Below are 7,077 nucleotides of genomic sequence, written 5' to 3' on the forward strand. Positions count from 1 at the left end.
TATACTCACTTTAAAATAAAATGATTTTGTAGTATATATCCTGTGCTGTGACTAACTTATTTAAAAAAATTATTGTTTGTCTCCACTGTAATTACTTTAATGATAGAGAACATGTGGCTTCAGTGAGGCTAATTATTAGACATTTTTAGAGACATGTTATATAATACCATATGATTCAATAAAAAGTAGTAATAGAAAAGCTCTACCTATATCAGTAAACATTTGTGATTGGTAACTTATTTTTATACATTAAAAAATTTGTGTTTGGGAATTTCTTACCATTTTTTGTCAGTTGGGTATTGAAAAATGAATATTGAAATTTCTTTCTACAACTCACCTCTACACACACCACACACACACACACAGAGGGGAGAGAGAGAGAGAGAGAGAGAGAGAGAGAGAGAGAGAGAGAGAGAGAGAGAGAGAGAGAGAGAAATGTAGACAGAAAAAGTGGGGGTAGAGTGAGATATAAGGAATTTTATTTTTTTTTATTTTACATATCGATCCCAGTTCTCTCTCCCCCTCCCTCCCTCCCTGCCTCCCTCCCTCCTTCCCTCTCTTCCTCAGTCCTTCCCTCCTTCTCTCTCTCTCCCATCCTCATATGCACCCCGACCACCCTCCCCTTCCAGCCCCCCATTCCACATGTAGGGTGACACCCTCCAGGACGGGTCATCTAAATCTGTCAAGTCATTTGGAGTAGGGACTAGGACTTCTCTCCTGTCTCTAGGTTAAGGGAGTATCCCTCCATGGGGGATGTGCCCACAAAAAAAAAAAAAAAAAAAAAAAAAGAACATCTTATTTTGAAAAAGTGAAAAAGTTAACCTCTTTTTGTAATTTAAACACTGGTCCAATATTGTGTGTGGAATGTCATTTTATTATACTTAAATTTTTTTATAAGTTCAACATTCACTTTTTTGTTTTTCTGTGAATTACTCATATCCTTTATTTTTAATTCTGTTTTATAGGATTCATCTTATTGATTGATATATTATTTATTTTTTAGAAGATCCTCTGTGTCTCAGATATCTTTTCTCAGTGATCTGTGTGACTTTTTTTTTAAGGCATCTGTTTCTTTCTTTTTTTTTAATTTAATATTTTACATGTCGATACCAGTTCCCTCTACCACCCCCTCCCTTCCTCCCTCCCTCCCTTTTACCCTTCCTGCCCTCTCACATGCACTCTAACCACCCTCCCCTCCCATCCCCCCACCCCAATTCCATATGTAGGGGAATGCCATCCAGTTGGAGTCATGTAGATCTGACAGGTCATGTGAAGTAGGGACTAGGGCTTCTCTCCTGTCTCTAGATTGAGGCATTTATCCCTCCATGGGGGATATGTTTACAAAATCCTTTTGTGCACCAGGGATACATCCTGGCTCTGCTGTCTGAGGTCCCTTAGACTGCTCAGTCCTTCTGGCTGAGACCCATATTCTGGGAGGCCTGAGTCAGTCCCATGCTGGCTTCCCAGCTATCAGTCTGGTGGCCCGTTAGCTCCTCCTTGTTCAGGTAAGCTGTCTGTATGTGTTTCTGCAGCCTGGTATTGTCCTCTCCACCTGCATCTGGGTTCTAGTTCGACTCAGGGTTTAGTTATGGGTGTTTGATCCTGTTTCCAACAGGCATTAGACGAGGACTCCATGGATAAGTTAGTTGTTGATGTCACTATCCGTGAAGGGCATTTATGGTAGCCTTTCCACGAAAGCTCAAACTGTTAGTGGGCGGCAGTCTTGTAGTTCTCTAGACCTTTCTTTGGTTTCAATTTTCTCTTCAAACCAATATTGGCTCCCTCTTTTATGTTCTCTTTCTCTCTCTCCTGTCTTCTATTCCTACCTGGACTCAATCTTCCTAGTCACACATGTTTTCGTCTTCCTGGCTTTGTCCTACTTCTCTCTCCATTCATTGCCCCCTCCCTACTTCCCCTGTGGTCTGGGGGAATTTTCCCTTCCCACTTCTGTGAGGGACTTTATATGAATCTCTTAGAATACACCTTGTATCCTAGTTTCTCTGGTGGTGTGAATTATAGGCTGATGATCCTTTGCTCTAGGTCTAAAATCCATATATGAGTGAGTAGATACTATGTTCCTCTTTTTGTGACTGGGTTACCTCATTCAGGATGGTTTCTTCAAGTGCCATCCACTTGCCTGCGAATTTCAAGACACCATTATTATTATTATTATTATTATTTGCAGAGTGCCACATCTTCATTATCCATTCTTCAATTGAGGGGCATCTAGGGCTATTACAAATAGTGCTGCTATGAACATAGTTGAACAGATGTCTTTGTTGCATGGATGTCGATCATTTGGGGGGGATTGTCGGGTCCTGTGGTAAACTAATTCCCATTTTCCTGAGGAACCATCATACTGATCTCCAAAATGGCTGTACAAGTTTGAACTCCCACCAGCAGTGGAGGAGTGTTCCCCTTTCTCCACATCCTCTCCAGCATGAGTTGTCATTGGTGTTTCTAATTTTAGCTGTTCTGACAGGTGTAAGATGGTATCTCAGAGTTGTTTTGATTTGCATTTCCCTGATAGCTAAGGATATTGAGCACTTTCTTAAGTGTCTTTCAGCCTTTTTGATTTCCTCTATTGAGAATTCTTTCTTCAGTTCTGTACCCCATTTTTACTAGGGTTATTTGGTGTTTTGTTGACTAGTTTCTTGAGTTCTTTGTATATTTTGGAGATCAGCCCTTTGTCGGATATAGGATTAGTGAAAATCTTTTCCCAGTCAGTGGGCTGCCGTTTGGTCTTGTCAACTGTGTCCTTTGCCTTACAGAAGCTTCTAAGTTTGAAGAGGTCCCATTTATTAATTGTTTCTCTCAGTGTCTGTGCCCCTGGAGTTATGTTCAGGAAGTAGTCTCCTATACCAATTTGTTCAAGGGTACCTCCTACTTTCTCTTCTAAGAGGCTTAATGTGGCTGGATTAATGTTGAGGTCTTTGTTCCATTTGGACTTGAGTTTTGTGCATGGCGACAGACATGGGTCTATCTGCAGTCTTCTACACACCCTCATCCAATTGTGCCAGCACCATTTGCTAAAGATGCTGTTCTCTCCCCATTGTATAATTTTAGCTTTTTTTGGTCGAAAATCAGGTGTTCATAGGTGTGTGGGTTAATATCAGGATTTTCAATTCGATTCCATTGGTCTACCTGTCTATTTTTATGCCAATACCAGGCTGTTTTCAGAACTATAGCTCTGTAGTAGAGCGTAAAGTCAGGAATGGTGATGCCTCCTGATGTTCTTTTATTGTATAGGGTTGTTTTGGCTATCCTGGGTCTTTTGTTTTTCCATTAAAGTTGATTTTTATCCTTTCAATATCAGGGATGAATTGTGGTGGGATTTTAATGGGGATTGCATGAAAAGATCTCCCATGCTCTTGGATAGGTAGGATAAACATAGTAAAAATGGCAATCTTGCCAAAGGCATCTGTTTCTTAAAAATATTTTTCATATATATGTAAATACATATATATGGTCATGTTTCTATCATTGTTCTTTATTACCTCCTTCCTCTTCTGTGATGTTTTCTGAGCCTTATGTATAAGAGTTGTGTTGTTGTTGCACCCCACTGTCTCTTTTGACCAGTTGTGGATTCCTGTAATAGTCTCTGATACAAAAAGCTTTCTTGATGAGCTGTGACTGGTGCACTTATCTGTGGGTTGGAGGATAAATATTTAGAATGTAGTTAGAATTTATGCTGCTTAGTGAAGTGTCAGTAGTAGGAACTGGTTCCATGACCTCACAGCTAAGAGTAGCTGGTGAGGTTTTCAGTGCCAAAGACGACACTTTCAGGGATCATCTCTATAGTTCGTTAAGAGGTTTTCAGTGCCAAACTTGAATTCCATCCTATTAAGTAGTGAGTGGACCTTAAGTAAAATTAAATGTCTGTTTCTTACCATAGGGTTAGTGTCACTATTATACTGTTCAACTACCATCTCATCTGATCATTGATGTAGTTCTTTAGCATTAGTGCTGTAGCTCGTTTTACTTTTTTTTCCTCTTGGGAGTGGTAGCTTGCATAACTTCTTCCATTACTATGAGATCTAATCATTTTTTTTCTTTTTTCTCAGAAATGATGTCTCTCTCCTGCTCTGTTGTTGACAGTGATGAGTAGACAGGGCCACAGGACAAGTTCTCCACCTGCTTCTTTGGTTATTGCTGCTGCTCTGCGTAAGGCTTTTCTTACAGATGTTTAGAGTATGTATAATGGTTGCTTTTCTGAGAGCTGGTTTTCTCCTTTTTCACATCCTTTAACTAACTTTCTACTTACCATGACTAACAGATGATTAAAATATCAGTATATCATATCCAGTGGTTCCTGTGTGGAATTTCCACAGAATGCTGTTATATGTATCGTAAAGCCAAATACAGAACATCTACTTTGACTGTGGACAGCATACTGTTACAAACTGGGATCCCAGCCATAATGAGCCATGTAAGTGGGAAGCCCATGTACAGTGTACACACACACACACACACACACACACACACACACACACACACACACACACACGTTGCTAGGCTCTTTCTGAGCTAGTATAACTTTTCATAGCTACCCTCACCCATTAGATTCCGATTCTTCAAACAAGGAACTTGGAATTGCATCATCAACTAGCCAAGAAACTAGTAAGACTTTAGATGAAGTTTGGGGCTACCTTGCTGGTCCCACTTGTTCTGAGGCATCCAACTTTTTATACTAGGAAGCTACTGACTTCCACCATTTTTGGTTTGCAGACTGCTACTGTGGATCTATTCTGACTCTCATCAATGAAGTCTGTGTAATGAATTCCACCTGTGATTATGATTGTATTTCTCCAGAATACACTGAGGATACAACCTATGCCATCTTTACAACAAAGCCACTTCGAGTGCTCCTTGTCTTTTATGTTGGTTTCTTTTCATTTTAGAAATATTAGTTTGTATGTGTCTTTTCTTTTCCACTGTTTTTTTTCTTTGCAGTTCATTATTGCTTTTTAAATTATTTTAATAAGGAGATGGGTAATGAATTTGGAGCCCACTTTCCATTTCTAATAATAAGTTTCTTAAATGATGTAGATGTATTTTTTATTAGAGCTTTGTCTAATAGTTGGCCACTGTCTTTTTTAGTATGTATATGTCTCTTCTCAGGGAAAGTTTGTGTTTCATTATAGGTTGGTAACACCCTTTGAAAAATTACACAACTGAATATTTACATCCAATCTATTTGGCTTGCATGTTCACAAAATTCATGTTTACTGTTTTGTTTGAAGTTATTTCTGCATGTAATTTGAATTTCTTCCTCTTCCTCCTTGTTTTCCTTTAGTCTTCTTATGACCTTTTCTCTTTATTTGGGTAAAATACATTCTATGTCTGCATGTCAGTTCCTCTCTCTACTTAAAAAAAAAAAACAGCCAAAATATGCCAATGATCTCAAACATATTTATTATGTCCTCTATACAAATTACTATTTTCTTTTCTTATGATAATATTTTTTATTTAAATTTGAAGCAAGCTTGTCTTACATGTGAATCCCAGTTCCCTCACCAGCCCATCCTTCTGGGTCCTCCCCCAATCTTCATCCCAACCCCTTTCTGCTACCCAGGGAGGGTAAGGCCTAGGCCCTCCTCCATGTGTCTAACTAAGAGAGTATCTCTCTGTGTGTAATGTGCTCCCAAAGTCCATTCATATACTAGGTATAAATACTGATCCACCACCAGAGGCCCCATAGACTGCCCAGTCCTTCTAACTAACACCCACATTCAGGGGCCTGGGATGGTCTTATGCTGGTTTCCCAGCTACCAGACCGGGGTCAATGAGTTCTCCCTTGTTCAGGTCAGCAGTTTCTGTGGGTTTCTCCAATCTGGTGTTGATCCCTTTGCTCATCACTCCTCCCTCTCTGCAAATGCAATCCAGGAGTTTGTTCTGCTCATTGTTTAGCTGTGGGTGTCTGCATCTAAGGTAGTCATCAATCTCATCTATTGGGGGGAGGGCATTTAAGGTAGCCTCTTCACTATTGCTTAGATAGATTGTTGGTGTCATCCTTGTAGATCTCTGGATTTCCCGAGTGCCAGATTTCTCTTTAAACCTATAATGGCTCCCTCTATTATGGTATGTCTTTTCTTGTTCTCCTCTCTTCTTCCCCTGACTTAATCTTCCTGCTCCCTTATGTCCTCTTCTCCTCTCCTCTTCACCCCTTTCCTTTCTCCTAACTCAATCTCCCCTCTCCCCATGCTCTATATTTGCTCAGGAGATCTTGTCTCTTCTCCATGGGACCATGTATGTCTCTCTTAGGGTCCTCCTTGTTTCCTAGCTTCTCTGGCAGTGTGGATTGTAGGCTGGTGATCCTTTGCTCTATGTCTAAAATCCATATATGAGTGAGTAAATAGCATGTTTGTCTTTTTTTGTGACTGGGTTATCTCACTCAGGATGGTTTCTTCCATTTCCATTCATTTGCCTGTGCAAGTTACCGTTTTCAAGAGTTTTAGATTCACCACTTATATTGCTGAGTTATTAATTATTGTTAGCAACTTTATTTTGCAGCTGTTTCTCATTTAAATTTACTTTCATGTTTACCAGATCTTAGATTTATTTTATGGTCCTGCTTTCTTCCTTTTGTGTTGGATATCCATGTTCTGGAAACACATTCTCGAGTAAGAGTAAAAACTGTTAGAAAATCCTTTCAGATATTGAACATCAAAAAATAGATTTATTCTACACTCACTTATGAATAATTTTGACAATATATTATTTTATCCTATCAGTTCAAATGTATTGAGGCAGGAGAGTATAGTAGAGATGTACGTCAAGAGGCATCAAGGCTAGAATACTCCAAAAACAAAAACAAAAACAAAAACAAAACAATGACAAACTGACAAACACTGAAGCTGCACCTTTACGACTTCAGTCTATGCAGCAAAATAGAGCTTGCACAGAAGACATGTGTACTGGGAAAGAGGCTGTGTAAATAAGCCATGAAATAGACAAGAGATACTGGTATAAGGCCATTGAGTTTTTGGCAGGTTTTTTTGCAGTGAAATCCACTTCCAATCTCAGAAGCATTTTTTCCCATTAATAAACTATCTCTGTTTCTACTACTTCTTAAGA

The sequence above is a fragment of the Phodopus roborovskii genome, unplaced genomic scaffold, assembly GCF_943737965.1.
Source record: "Phodopus roborovskii unplaced genomic scaffold, PHOROB, whole genome shotgun sequence".
Lineage (NCBI taxonomy): Eukaryota > Metazoa > Chordata > Mammalia > Rodentia > Cricetidae > Phodopus > Phodopus roborovskii.